Source organism: Mixophyes fleayi, chromosome 8, assembly GCF_038048845.1.
Source record: "Mixophyes fleayi isolate aMixFle1 chromosome 8, aMixFle1.hap1, whole genome shotgun sequence".
NCBI lineage: Eukaryota > Metazoa > Chordata > Amphibia > Anura > Limnodynastidae > Mixophyes > Mixophyes fleayi.
In genome coordinates this window covers 101176157-101192103 of record NC_134409.1, presented here as the reverse complement: position 1 = coordinate 101192103, position 15947 = coordinate 101176157, and positions in this window count along the sequence as shown.

Below are 15947 nucleotides of genomic sequence, written 5' to 3'. Positions count from 1 at the left end.
GGCTATTAACGGAGCCCGAAGAAGTTCCTCTGGCGGCCCTTGTCTAAATGATCTATTTTGCTGTAACAACCCTAATTTCCACGTGTACTTCCTTTAATAATACATTTATTTCTGAAAGTTTATCAAAGTGATTTGCAAAATAATTAGTGCACCACTCCTGCTGCACCAAAGGAAGTTCCGCCACTGATATATATATTGCAGGTTGCACAGGAGATTTTAATTTTCTTGAAATAGGGCAGAAATTATTGATGGACAGTGGCACATTATATTGATAAAAAGTGTCAACTGCAACAAAAAAATCTGGCACAGCCCTGGCATATAACACGTGCATGGTGCCAACTGGTGGACATTAATAGACAATTCTTATAAATGTTGGGCATTGCCCATTAATTTTAAGCAAAACAGCAGCCTAAAACTTATTTTATGACTAGATTACGGCATCTGTTGGAGTGAAAAAGTTTTAACTGCCTGGTGTGAAGATAGGGGGTGTTCCTTGCTAAGTGGTAATTCAAAATAAAAGGCAGTGGACAGGATGCCTCAGGAAGGGGGGCTTGCTGCTTGACACTAATTTTCAGGCACTGTTTTGACTGTCTGAAACCAATGGTAATATATTTGGATATTTTCCATGGTGAATTTGCTGGATTCTTCATTGATGTATGGCTATATGTTTTTTGCAGGTTCAAAAAAGTGAACATTTACATGGCAACTTGCTTTTAGTAGTAAAATCCCTTGTAAATCACTGAATAATAAAAGATTTGATGAAAATGATCTCCTAAATCTCACATCTACCATGTTGTATTGATAAATATGTATGTTTGGGACTATTTAATGGGAGGTAATTGTATAAAAGTTGAATTATACTTTAATTGCCCAATATCAGGATCCAGGTCACTTGTGAGATCATTTTCAGAATCTGTAATACTATGCATGCTCAGAACTTCTGCTCTATAAAACAAGTGTAACTTTGGCATGCTTAGTGAGAAATTAACTGCTCCACACTCCTGCAGCTGATCATGCTTAGCTGCAATCAGCAATGTATTTAAATCTCTGCATCCAGTACTTGATTAGTTGTAATCGGCTACTGGCACAATTCTAATCAGTTTCCTGTCCTAAACTACTACAGCCTTGCACCAAGCCTGTCTCCTGAACTTCTGCTTCAGTCTTACCTGTGCCCTGACAATAGTTGATGCTGTCTTACCTACTTACCTCTTCTGTGTTTTCAGCTCTCTATCTTTGCCCTTGCTAACTGTATCTGGTCTCATCCCTTCCTCAGTATGAACCTTTGATGAAACCACCCCTTTCAGGGGCGGAGAAAAACCTCAGGTGACGCTAGTGGCAAACGGATTGAACTATCCAGCTTCTCAATTATCAACAGTAAAGAGGACTTTCTGGCATTTGGATCCCCTTTTAAATCACACAAATTTGGAGCGCTCCATTGGAACTAAGTTACGATATTAAATGTATCTGTTGACAGTGGATTTTTTTTCTGGCTTCAAACTGTTGCCTAATGGATTGATCCTGTCGTAATTTTTCATTGGTGGGACCTTTTCCCCTAAGATATGAGCAGTGGATCACTATCTAAATACCAACTGAATAAATCTGTGGAAACTCGATGAACTACTGAAAACAATGTTTATGTGGATTTGTTGCTGGACAATGTAATTTGACCACATAACAAATTAGAGTACCATATTGGCTCAGTTACACAAAAGGAACTGTTACTGAACATCTGGACCATATATTACAAATCTATGGTTCCAAATATGTATGCTTATAGGAGTGACTAATTAAGTGGAGCCAGCTGACTATCGATTATTGAAAGGAGTCTGGATTTGTTTGCAATTGCACTTTATTTGCCATAACTAGCATGTTCATTGTAATATATCACGTTCATATGATTTTTAGTTATATATATATATATATATATATATATATATATATATATATATATATATAAAATTGTTTGTTAATAAATATAAGAGTTACCACTTTCACCATAACCAGAGCTCTTCTGCATTTTGATTTGTCACTTCCTCAGTATAGCCTGCTTCACTGCTATGGACTTTTGATCAGTGCCTGTGACATTTATCTAAGCTTTTGTCCCTGTACTGCACCCAGCCATTGGGTTCCTTGCTATCCTACACAGGAACAACACTGGAGGTTCTGCATTAGACCCAGATGCCCCACACACGACATAAAAAAAAAACAAATATTTAGGGTGGAAAAGCCTTCAATTAAAATATTTAAACTGTTAATTCTTTTTATTTCCCACAATTAACACAATGGTCAGCTCCTAATTCCCAGAATACCCATTAATCCTGAGATCCAGGGCTCCAATTTTTCAGACACAGTAAACGTTAGTTGTTGGGATATGTATAGAGCTTTAGATACTATGGAAGTGTATTTTCCAAGCCTTCTGGCATTTCTTAGAATACCTAATAGGCTCTGTTTATAAAATAATATGCAGCATTTAACATAGACTAAGTGGATATTTAGACTTTGTTGATTTATTTTTATTCTTCTGTTGCTGCTTCAGTGTCTAGAATTCTTTTTAAATGTCAGTTTCTAAAGAGCATCTTTGTTGTCTTTTCATTTTGGACACCATAATACACTTTATTGCGTTCTGCTAATCAAGTAATTTCCTGAGATAAAAGTGTTTTCACTAATGAAGGTTGTTTCTAAGGAATGTCTGACAAGCTGTAGAGTGCCACTTGGTAAACATTATTATTACTTTAAAAGAAAAAAACAGAACAAAATACTACAAAGGCTTTCACACAGGCATGAATTCATTTATTACATTAAATCGCTATACATTTGCTAATTGTTGGTCTGAAAGACATTATTTGAAATGTCACAATATATATCACATGAAAGTCAGGATCAAAGTCACAGGAGCCAGCACACTATACATTAACATATATGTGAGTTTTTGTGTTTGAGATTTGTACCACTTTAAGAGAACATATTGCAACAAATACAGATTTCAGCTGCTTTAAAGCTGATAGAGAAACTCACAGTTTATGCATGTATTAAATACATATTGTATACAGGCCCAGTGCTAGGAAACTTTAGTCAGCAGTCTAGGGCGCCAGGCTTTGGGGGGTGCCATTAGGGTGCCTCACCACCATCTCCCCAATGAAGAAGCACAAGGGAGACCTGAAAGGTATAATAGAAAGCTGCTGACTCGGAAACTACACTTACAGAGTAGCAGGGGCGGTTCTTCCCGCTGCTCTGCCTCTCTGACTCATGTGACTTCTATAGTCATGCTACACTGTGGAGGCGGGTTTATGCAAACGTTCCTGTGTAGCTATCACCACTGGAAGAAAATCAGGTAAGAAGAAGGGGTACAATAGTGAAAAGAGAGGCATGTGTGAGAATAACTTGTGAGCAGAGGGTGGCATGGGAGAGAAAGCTAGTGAGCAGATATGTGTGTGAGGCAAAAGCTGGTGTGCAAGGTGATTTGTGCGAGAAAAGCTGGTAGGCAGTTTGGCATGTGTGACAAAGCTGGTAGGCAGGGTGGCATTTGCAAGAAAATATGGTGAGCAGGGTGTCATGGTAGAGAAAAGCTGGTGAGCAGAGGGTGTAATGGGAGAGAACTCTGGTAGGGATGTGGGTATGTGAGGCAAAAGCTTGTAGGCAAAAAAACTGATGAGCAGGGTGGCATTTTTTTTTTAATCAAATTGCCTGCAGTGTAATTTAATAGGAGCCTATTAAGTACTTATATTATTCCTATATTGAGACCAAGGAATATACTGTATATTCTTGTATATTCTTGCTAGTGTCAGGTGCCGCCTCTGCACCCCTCATAGGTGCCGGAGACGGACGTCTCTCTCTTCACACTCACGTCCCATTGCCTAGCAACAGGCCGTACTTTTGGGTCTTGACAGCGCAGCGCACTCATGCACTATGCATCGCATCCCGTTGCTAGGCACTGGGACACTGTTATTCCCAGCTTGTCAGCGGTCAGCTGCGCTCTAGCCGCCGAAACCTCAGGCTCCAATCAGGGAGCATCTTCCATTATTTAAACCTCACTCTGGCGCCATTAGGGTGCCAGAGTATTGGTTCACCCTTCTCCAGCATTGCTGTTTGTGCTATTGCTTCTTCGTTCCTGATTTGGTTTGTCTCTGACTCTCCCTGTGGATTCCGTTTGGTACTGCTCTGCTTGTTCCGGGTTTTGACCCCTGGCCCGTTCCTGACTACTCTCCTGATTATCTACGTTGTACTGTGCTACCGTTGGTTCTGATCCGGACTGTCCGACTACTCTTCTCTCATCACTGCACTGGCGACCTGCCCACCTCACGCAGCCAAGTTCATACCTCCGTGCAGGGGTCCCTGGTGAACACCGGGGATGCGTTAGAGTTCGTGCCTCCCACCAGTCAATGATAATTCCTGTGCTAATTCCGTGACAGCTAGACTCATAGAATCAGACCTATAAGATCAGGAATAGAAAGGAAAGCAGCCATTGGTGGCTGGTCCGAGAGGAGAAACCAGTCACAAGGAAGTATAACATTGACAAGGCTGGACCCAATAATGCCACTCACTCCCCGTTGCATTTTCAAACCTGTGGCTGCACTCGGAATGAGTAAGGGCCTAAGGAACTTGAAAAAAACACGCTGGCCTCAAACAAGGGGCCCCCTGGTCAGTCCAGGCCCCATACACTGGTACCTACCCCACTAATGGTGGCCCTGTAATCATCCATTAAGTTGCAATAAAATACCTATTTTGCAGTGAGCAACTTAGAACTGATCAGTTTAACAAATTTGACTCTAGAGGAAATGTTAAAGTGCTAATGGCCATAAATGGCCTTAACACCTTGGTTCCAGCTCTACAATCAGGTGTCATTCTGAAAAGATTCTGGTCTTTTCACAGTTATAAGACCTCATTACACCTGTTACTATAAGGTATATTGAATATATCAAATATTTTATTATTAACATTTACACTGGGACCACGGGGACTACCTAATTAATTAGACCCCACGTATTCATAAATCCTCATATAATATCAATGAAGGGGCTGATTTAAGAAGCAAATCCAGTTACCAGGTGCAACATTTGCACCGAGAAAAAAAAAAATGTACTCCTCAGGGCAGGAGGTGTAAAATGCAGCTGAAAAGGGGAAACAGCCTAGCCCAATTCTAAATTGCAGTGTATTAATAGAGTTCTATGTGTGTACATATTTGCCCTGATCACAAAAAAATCTAGCCTCCCTTACAGTACAACGTGGCTTGCTCAGTTGCAAATTTTGCCCCTAACTATAAATCAGCTCCAAAGTGTTTTTTTCTATTTGCATTTCTTAGAAAAAGTTTTAAAACTAGAAATATGTGTAACGTTGGTAATTCATTTTTTGTCACAATGAAAAACCTTTTAAATCCCATTATGCACATTAATATCTTAAAAAAAGAGCCAAATATATTTTTGTTGTTTACAAAGTGGCAGAGATATTAGCTAGGACAGATGTTATTGAATTAAAATGAGAAGTGGTTATTCAATATCAAGAGGAAGTGACCTTTAATGTACACCAACACTATATTCAACCACTGAAGAATACTAAAGGATATGGAAAGCAGAGCTTTTTGGGACAATCTTAGAGTTAAAAAAAACATCCCAAGGGCCATTGGCCATGGTTGGAGGGAGTCCTTTCTCATCATTTTTGTTCTCTTAGAATCTCCCTCATAACCAACTTTCAATAGATAGAGTGCGCAGAACACCATGCCCTAAGAATCCTGTCACCACAGGAATGTAGTGCCCAGATTGCTACAAAGCCAAATTAAATCTTCTGGAGAACATAGAAAGACAAAAAAATGTTAGTTTGAAGATACTCAGGGCTAGATTTACTAATCTGCGGGTTTTAAGAAGTGGAGATGTTGCCTATAGCAACCAATCAGATGCTAGCTTTCATTTTGTAGAATGTACTAAATAAATGACAGCTAGAATATGATTGGTTGCTATAGGCAACATCTCCACTTTTTCAAACCCGCCATTTAGTAAATTTACCCCTCAGAGTGTTGTCTTTCAGGACTTGGCTCCTACCACATTGGTTAAGAGATTTGAAATAAAAGATGCCACAGAAATTTTAAATGTTGCATAAAAATGGTGTTTCCCTTTAAGCCTTATGAGTGCAAACAGATATTGACAAAAAGCCCAAATGAGGTCCTGAATCTACTGAGCAGATTGAATCTCTGATCTTGACCAAGAGCGTTAGTAGCAAGGCCTTCTGTACCCAACAACGAAGCACAGAAAGACCTCTTCCACAGACAACTCCTAGAAGGGACTGATCATTGCTTCTTACTAGATCCAAACCCAGGGGCGGATCCAGAACGTAATTGTACCGGGGGCGATTTAGGGGGGGGGATTTAGCCCCGCCCCTTTGTTGACACCTAAGGCTGCCGACGGCTGCACACTATGTGCAGGTCCGTTCGGCAGAGAGAGTTAGGGAGAGAGTCCTGCCTGGCTGCTCTGATTGTGTCAATCAGAGCAGTTGGGCAGGACTCTCTCCCTAACTCTCTCTGCCGAACGGACCTGCACATAGTGTGCAGCCGCCGGCAGCAAGCCCCTGCTAGGGGGGGTCGATCGCCCCAATCGCCCCCCCCCCCCCCCACCCCCCCCTGGATCCGCCACTGTCCAGACCTCAAAGCAGTACTTCATAAAACTTTAATTTGATTGTAAAAATATATCCAGATTTATTTGGATGATAAGTTGTAGGACAAATAGCTTTTTGATTATACATCTAATCTAGACACCAGATTTTTTTGGTAGGTAATGATTTCAATTCTACTGCGACAAAATCCCTATAACATCAGCTTAGGGTTAAGGTCTACTGGATAAGTGAAGCCTCCTTTATGAGGACCCTGGAAATTTATCTCACTTCATCTTCTCACTTAGGTTACAGCTTAGCTGGCCAATTTGTATTGTAGCACTTAAAATATGATTACAATTAAAAAGAGAATTAAGGGATTTACTCTAGCTGCTCAATACAATGGTTACTGTTAAAAGTTTGAGTGCAATTTCTTAACATATGTACAGAAATACAGGGTTAAATATATTTTATAGTTTTGCTTCACCATAAGAGCGCAATGTTACGCTTTCATTTAGTTTCGATCCAAAAAACTTGTAACACAGAAAAGCAGAGGTTTGATGACAGTAGGTTTTACCACTATATTAAATAATAACTCAGAATTATCTAACACCTTTGCCTTCATGGGTTGCCTGGCTAGAGACTATACGTTCTACTCCACAGCACATGAAACTTACTGTTTTCAGTGAGGTTGAAGTTCTAAAATTATTAACACACAAATGTTTCCTATAATACGGTCTGCCCATGTCCCGTGGATAGTTGATTTATGTTGTATCTCAAGCTTCTAAGATACAAGGTATGACTTACCAACGCCAAACACTAGAACGACTCCATAAAAACACACATAGACAAAATCATGACTCTTTATTATGTGAGTTATTTTTGTGTGCTTGAATATTTTTTATCTTAATACTCTAAATGACCTACAAATATCCTTTGATGGATAAAGTACACCTGGAAGTTGTAGAGCGCAACCCATTAACAATATAGATTGAGTATGGGTCTCCCTTGTTAGTGTGCCTTCTTCATGAATGTCATGTAAATAATCACGTCTCTTGACTTTGCATGCGGGTGCAAAACTGGACATACACCTAGATCGTTCTTATCAAGGAACACACCTATCCAGTTACTATCATCGGAAGATCATTTTTGCATCCCTTTCCCCGGTATTGCGATCTTGATCAGCAAATTCATACACTTCCCGATAAGAGAGACGCATTTGCGCAAAAATAGATAGCGACATTTCTAAACAGCATTTCAGCTGCAGTTTCCATCATCATCATCATCATCATAATCATTTATTTATATAGCGCCAACATATTCCGTAGCGCTTTACAATTGGGGACAAACATAGTAAACAAGCTGAGTAAAACAGACAAAGAAATGAGAAGGCCCTGCTCGCAAGCTTACAATCTATTCCACAAATGATTCTTTTTGTATTCATCACATTTTATGTCATTGTAATTTACTAGCATCTTTTCAGACACCCAGAGCTTTTCAACATCTGCTAAAGTTGGCTTAGTGTAGGAAACCAAAATTATAGATACATATCAGTAAGCACGGACATAAAACAGAATAGCTCGGAGAGGTCTTCACACTGGAGTTACTGCTCCAATTTTATGCACAGGCGTCTCAGAATATATGTGTCTGTGTTAGATCTTGTGAAGGGACCCGGAATAAATCAGTTAGCCAAAAGATATTCGCTGGAAAGGAGCCACTTAACTTAAACGCACCCTCCTATATTTATGTCCAAGTTTCCTTTATTACCCCTAAGATGCAGTATAACTGATAAAGATTCTTACGTGTGTTGCGATGTATATCTCTGGTATGCCCTAAACTGACTTTTATTTTTTCAGGAATATTAATATTATTTTGTTTAACAAGTAACTATTCTGTTTTCACATTTCAGTGTTTGAGTAGTTAATTTCCCACTACAACATTACATTTGCAAAATTAAGGGGTTGATTAATCGAAAGAGCAAGGAGTTCTAATGCTTTCGAAAAACAGCAATACAGATTTACAATTTTCTCTGCAATAACAAGGATTTTGATAAGTAGGCTCAAGTGTATGCAAAAGTGCAATGTTTTTGCGAACACAGAAAAGTGAAGATTGATATCACTTGTATATAGAAAGCTGTATGTAGGCATTTTCTGATTTACGATTGTACAGTATACTATTGAAATAGTTATACTATTCAAACCTTTAACTGTTTATGTTATCTTTGAATTACTGCTTCGAACATGCACCAATGTGATCTATTATTATCAGAATGTTTAACTTTTTCCTTATTTACATTTGTAATTTAAATATTTGTAAATATTAATCGGTGACCATACAATAACATTCATGCTGCAGGAATTTAGTCCTTATAAGTCATCTTGCAAAGTTCAGCTTGCCTACAGGTAGCAACTCTGCAGCAATCAAATCTTTAGATCTGCTGTGTGCCTTGATTGGTGTAAGTGTGCTCAGATTTCCATTAGGTTGCATAGGTGTGCCGCCTAAGATTGCCTCAATTGTGAAGATGCAGCAGTTTGCATAGGCAGAGTTGGGTGAAGTTGCACAGAGTGAAACCGTTCCCGTTCCTAGTAAAGTATGGAGCCAATGCGCAAGTGTCCCTCATTTTGCTGAGCAGTGCAGAAAAAGATTCTGATACTGATTTCTACTGTAACAGGGAGACCAAGTGTTGCGTCCCATAATAAAAACAAGCCATGGAAGCTGAGTAGGTGTCTCTATGAAGGGTGTTCACAAAATAATTGGCCACACGGCTTTGAACTACACACAAAATAGCTGGCCTGTGAAACGGAGTGCCAATGACTCATAGCTTTGATGATCTAGAGTTAGTTGGTGGGTTGATGTCTTTATTATGGGGAATATTTGAGTTTGTTTTAAGTGAACCTTCTTTGATGGCACATAGTAAAAATCTTTCATAGAGATGAAAATGTGTAACGGAAGTGATGTTATGCACTTCACTCATGTGCATATTTATGAAAGTGTATGCTGACTGGTCCTATTCTCCACCCAAATCCAGCATCTGCACATTGTTCATGAGTCAAAGGAATACCATAACTCATATGAACAATGTGCGGGTATGAAAGATTTACTCTGCCCTCTCCTGCCACGTATCATAGTAAGTCCATAAGATTAAGTAAGTCTATTGTATATTAGTATAAAGTGGTTGGGACACTGCATGTGCGGAGCAATGTTTCTATGGTAAGGTAACGCGGGTGCAATTCTTTCCTCTTGGTTGGGCAGTTTTGGGGAATTAGTTGATGGCTGCTGCATGCGGATCATGGCACCTCTTTGTAGCTGGATGAAGGAGACACTGACTTCCTTGCTAGGATAAGGAAAGGACCTGTGTTTGTCCTGACACTGATCACCTAGTTGTGGGGAGGTACGATTCCCAGGACACACTAAACTTTCTGACTGCTGATTAAGCACTGCTGCATTTTTTTCTCTGCATTATACACCAGGAGATAAGGCTTTTTTAAAAGAAGAGGATATTTTTTGCGAGTTTATTTGAGCACACAGTGCAAGTTAGTGGCCTGGGACCCTGTGTAGGGAGATACAGACAGTCCTTGTCACTGAGTCTGACTGTAATAAGATGACAGGCATGTTTCTGTCCATTTAATCCCTCTTTTTCTCTATATATGTAATGTTAATGCTGACTTGTGCATCCTTACGCTTGTGCCTTTCTCTCACCTGTGCAATGTGCTGACTTATGCACCCACATGCCTGGTCCCTTCCCTGGCTTGTGCACCCACATAATGGTGCCCTCCCCTGAGTTGTGCACCCACACACCTGTGCCTCCCCTGACTTCTGCACCCACATGCCTGGTCCCTTCCCTGGCTTGTGCACCCACATACCTGTGCCCTTGCCTGCCTTCTGTACCCACACACCTGTGTCCTCCCTTGACTTGTGCACCTACACACCTGTGCCCTCCCCTGACTTGTGCAACAACAAACCTTTGGCCTACCCTGACTGGTGCACCCACACACTTGTGTCCTCCCCTGACTTGTGCACCCACACACCTATGCCTTCCCCTGACTTGTGCACCCACACACCTATGCCTTTCCCTGACTTGTGCACCCACACACCTGTGACTCCCCTGACTTGTGCACCCACACACCTGTGCCCTACCCTGACTAGTGCACCCACACACCTGTGCCTTCCCCTGACTTGTGCACCCCCACATCTGTGCCCTCCCCTGAGTTGTGCACCCACACACCTGTGCCCTCCCCTGAGTTGTGCACCCAAACACCTGTGTCTCCCCTGATTTCTGCACCAACCTGCCTGGTCCCTTCCCTGGCTTGTGCACCCACATACCTGTGCCCTCCCCTGAGTTGTGCACTCACACACCTGTGTCCTCCCTTGACTGGTGCACCCACACACCTGTGCCTCCCCTGACTTGTGCACCCACACACATGTGCCCTACCCTGACTAGTGCACCCACACACCTGTGCCCTACCCTGACAGGTGCACCCACACACTTGTGTCCTCCCCTGACTAGTGCACCCACACACCTGTGTCCTACCCTGACTAGTGCACCCACACACCTGTGCCCTACCCTGACAGGTGCACCCACACACTTGTGTCCTCCCCTGACTTCACACACTTGTGCCCTCCCTTGACTTATGCACCCACAACACTGTGCCCTCCCTTGACATGTGCACCCACATACCTGTGCCCTCTCCTGGATTCTGAACCCACACACCTGTACCCTCCCCTGACTTGTGCACCCACACATCTGTGCCCTCCCCTGACTTGTGCACCCACACACCTTTGCCCTCCCCTGACTTGTGAAGATACACACCTCTAGCCTCCACTGACTTATGCATCCACACCTGTTCCCTTCCCTGACTTATAAGGTAAACACAAATAAGTTTTTCTAAAAATGTGCATACTTTTTTTTCCATTTCTACATTGAATCAATAAATAATAAAGAAGAAAAGTTTGCTTTAGAATTAAAAATAAGTTGTAAAATAAGATTGGAGATGGTCTTTTATTCAATTAAACTTTGACAGTGTGAGCCTGGTTCATCAAGGCACGCCTTTTGAGCTCAAACCACGTTTAGTTTTAAATGCACTTATTAAGGCTTTGTGTAGTCCCGAATTCATGAATGTCAAGATACGCGAGCTTTTGAAATCGGGAGGAGATCTGCTGTGCACTACTACACAAGATGCTGCAGGATACGTCCAATAACTATGTGGTAAGTCGCAAACTAACGCATGGGGGGGAGGGGGGAATATAGTGTTAATGTCACCTGGTAATAATATAGGCATTAATGATAAAAACAGTTTATTAAAGACTTAACATTGCTATTGGAGTATCAAAGGAGATTAGAGTGGCATTGCTGGACTTGGTGAGCTTTGAAATGCTTTGCCCAAAGGAATCATAATTTAATTGAAGATATTGCTGAATTGTGCAAAATGTTCGTAATTAATTCCATTTTGAAAGTAACCAGATCCGACTCATGGCTGAGGCAAGCTAAGAGGGGTATGAATTCTTACAGGAATCTGCTATTTCACAGGTTACCACAGTAAAAATGTGCCTATTAGATTATTCACATTTTTAATGACTGTAGGAAGTGGAAAAGAGAGTGTGAAGTTTTCAGGAGACTTCAGAACAGTGGCACTTGTGAGGGCCTGTATCAAATTTCTGACCTCTGCCTTAAATGGAGCAAGTTTAGGACAATTCTACTAAAAAAGAATATGAACAAAAGACCATACCTTTGAGCACTGTCTCCAACATAGGCTCAAAGAAGTTCTGGAGAATGCAGGAACCCTGGAGGGGACCAAATGATTTGACAGTTTTGTGTAATTATAGACCAATTGTTGAGATTGATGGTCACCCCCATATCCTGCTCCGATTTGATTTTATATGATATTATATTTACCAATATAAAATTAGAAATTTGCTTGTGTAAGCATTATGTGAATTAAGGAGTTAAAACATCATTAACCAATCAGTGGCTTGCAGCTGATTTGCAGGAGCTGGTGGAAAACCCTTGTTATTGACTGGTCAATTAAGTTCACTTGCTTTGGTAGGAGCAAGTATTTTCTTTCTCGTATGATTTATAAAAAATTTTTTATGTTGGACTATGTCTGGAATGAAGGACAAATTCCCTATGGACAATACTAATGAAGTAAATAAGATGTCTTGAGGAGTGTCTATTTTAATCACAGGACTATTAAAATCATCATGTTTGTTTTTTTTGTTTTTTGGGTTTTTTTTTGTACTATTGAGTAATATTGTAGAACCACGAGCTCCAACAGGCTCTGGCAGCCATGGGCAAGCTGCCATTTGTAGTCTACAAGAGCCTGCAAGCCCAAGCAGTCAATTGATGTCAGGGCATGCTGGCACTTGTAACTCCACAACAGTGGTTTGCCCTTAGGGAAGGCCAGCACGTTTTTTGCTGTCCTGATTTCCCTATGGAATTCCAACTGATGCTGACTGGGTTGAGGTTGGTTTCACATTATGACATAGGACCCCAATTCTGCAGGTCTCCCTGTTCTAATGTGACCATTCTAAATATACTTGAAAAGATGCTGCAAATATGGATATTATATGCGGGTGGGGTGGGGGTAGGATAATATATACTCTTTCTGTATAATGCAATGGCAAATGGTGCTGTTTTTGTTTTTCTGAATTTCTTTTGCGCAACACTGACAAACTGGATAACTGAGATTCAAGCAATCTTCCAACAATGTTCATTTCTAGTGTTGTATACATGACCATATGGTATTGCTTTGAATTTAAATTTTGCCCCATGAACTTAAAGTTTTTCAGACTTTTTTGTAAAACCACACCCACAACTGAATAAGCCACTCCCACAACTGGCCAAGCCACATCCTTATTTTGGCATGGAACACTACAAATTGTGCGTGTTACTGTAATCCGGAAATTTCACTATTGCCATTTTAATTAATGTAATTTGCAAGTGCCCGGATTTTCTCCATGCGGAAAGTATAGCAGCCCTGTCGGTGATGTTGTTTGTGTTTTTTACAGTAAGTCTACACTTCCTGCCTATCGGGATTATTGTACTCAGCATTTTTTTGTTGCCATTGTCGCAGTTATGAAAATCGCTCAAACCTACCCCACCCTATTGGTGTTGAGCTGCACAATATGGTTGTTTGTGTTAGCAGTGTTTCAGTGGTTACTTATTGCTATTTGGTAAGTATTATTATATTGTAGGTGAAGGTCTGCAAATATTTAATATTTAAAATAAATAAACATTTTAAATCTGTGCTTACATTTGTGCTTTGATCTAGTTTCACTCTCCATTCCCCATCTCCCCTCTTGAAATAATATTGTTATTGTGCAAGACAAGCTGCATGTAATAATCAGCCTTCTATATTTGTATCCCAGGACTGGGGGAGCAGAACATCAATTGTGTGTGGACACATTCCGGGCCTGAGTCCTTAAGGAGAGCAAAGCAAAAAAAAAGAGTAAGTTTGCTCCTGGACTAACCATGTAAGGGGTGCAAATTAGTTTAATATTGTGCACATAAGTTAAACACTGGCTGTTTTTTCATGTAGCACACAAATACTTGATAGCTTTATTTTCATACTGAAATTTAAAGTTGATCTAGGACATGCCCTATCCCAACTATAAATCTGCCCTCACATTTTAAATTTACCTCCCCCTCCAATGCAGCATAGTTTTGCCCAGTTAATCCTTTTTTATTCCTTACTCTCCTTAATGACTCAGGCCCATTTTTCTCCATTGGATGCTGTACATATTGAATTCAGTACAGGTATTGCACCAAGTGCCAAGAAACAGACAACATTGAGTGGATTAATCCTGTTTTGTGTGTTCTTTTATGGTTCATGCGGCTGAAATTGCCTCCAAAAATGGAGGGCGGTAGACCACCGCACAGTGAGTGAACCACAAAGAGATCCCATGTTACTTAAGCCAACCACCTCTAATCTATCAGCAATAGCAACAGCAACTGTATATTTGTCATCTACTTGGTTGCTTGCCTTTCTCTTAGCATCAGGCTAAAAGGACAGCAAAGGTCTTGCAGGAGACATAGACTTACTGCTGTCTTCTGCATCACTATACCTGGATCATGCTGTTTTCAGTAGAAAAGTAGACACATTCTAAATTGCACCATAAAAATTTGAATACACGTGGTGTATACTATAAAAGTCGAAAAGTGTCACTAATCATTTTTAGAACAATGTTGAAACATGCCATTTAAATGTTCGCAGCATGTAAAATAGTCTTCCTTTTAATTTCCTTCACGTCGTTGCCTCCCAAAACATGTGTCTTGAGACAGCTCCCCCAGTTTGCCTCATTAAGGGCACAATCCTTTCTTCAGACTAGAGATGTTCACTGACCGGCCGTGTTTTCGTTTTGGTTTTGGATCTGTATTTTTCAGAAAAATTGTTAAAATATTCTAAAATCACATAATTTTGCTCTTTTTTTGTTCCCGCATTATTATTAACCTCAATAACACAAATTTCCTTTAATTTCCAGTCAATTTTGACCACCTCATCGGCCACAATATTATTTCCACACACTTTCAGCCAAAGACTGCAGCGAGCTGGCTGGATGCTAAGCGACAGAGCAACGACACAAACTTACGGCACTTCATAGCACACCTAGGAAACATTGCCACACAGCAGTGGCAGAAAAGTGATGCAAGATGGAATTGTCCTTGGGCCCTCTCACCCACCCATATGTTGAAAAAGTTTAAAAAACTCACACAGAAACAGGAGGGGTAGAAGGTACAGTTTAACAAACCAAGCACTTCAGCAGCAAGGAGTGCCACTTTTGTGGCTGAAGTGCTTGGTTTGTTTGGGCCCCCACAAAGCAAGCTAAAGATGGACTTAAGTCAGCTAAGTTAACAGTGCAGTCAATGAACTGTAAGACTGCAGCAAAAGGCTGGTTAGAGCAATGGCACAAACACACAGCAGGTTACATCATCATCATCAACATTTATTTATATAGCGCCAGCAAATTCCATAGCGCTTTACAATTGGGAACAAACATTAATAATACAATACTGGGTAATACATACAGACAGAGAGGTAAGAGAACCCTGCTCGAAAGCTTACAATCTATAGGACAATGGGAGTTAGAAACACAAGGGCATGTGCTACATCATATTGCACAATGGACCAGCCAGACTGCAAAGGTAAAAGTACTGAGTGGGCTGTGTGTGTTGCAATGTTGGTCAGAAGGTTGTTGTCTTGCGTTAGCAGTGTAGAGGATGGCAATAGGGTAATCTAGGGAAATTAAGATGATGGTTGAGGAATATCATAACCTTGTCTGTAGAGGTGGGTTTTCAGTGAACGCTTGAAGGTTTGAAGACTAGAGGAAAGTCTTACTGTGCAAGGGAGGGAATTCCACAAAGTAGGTGCAGCCCG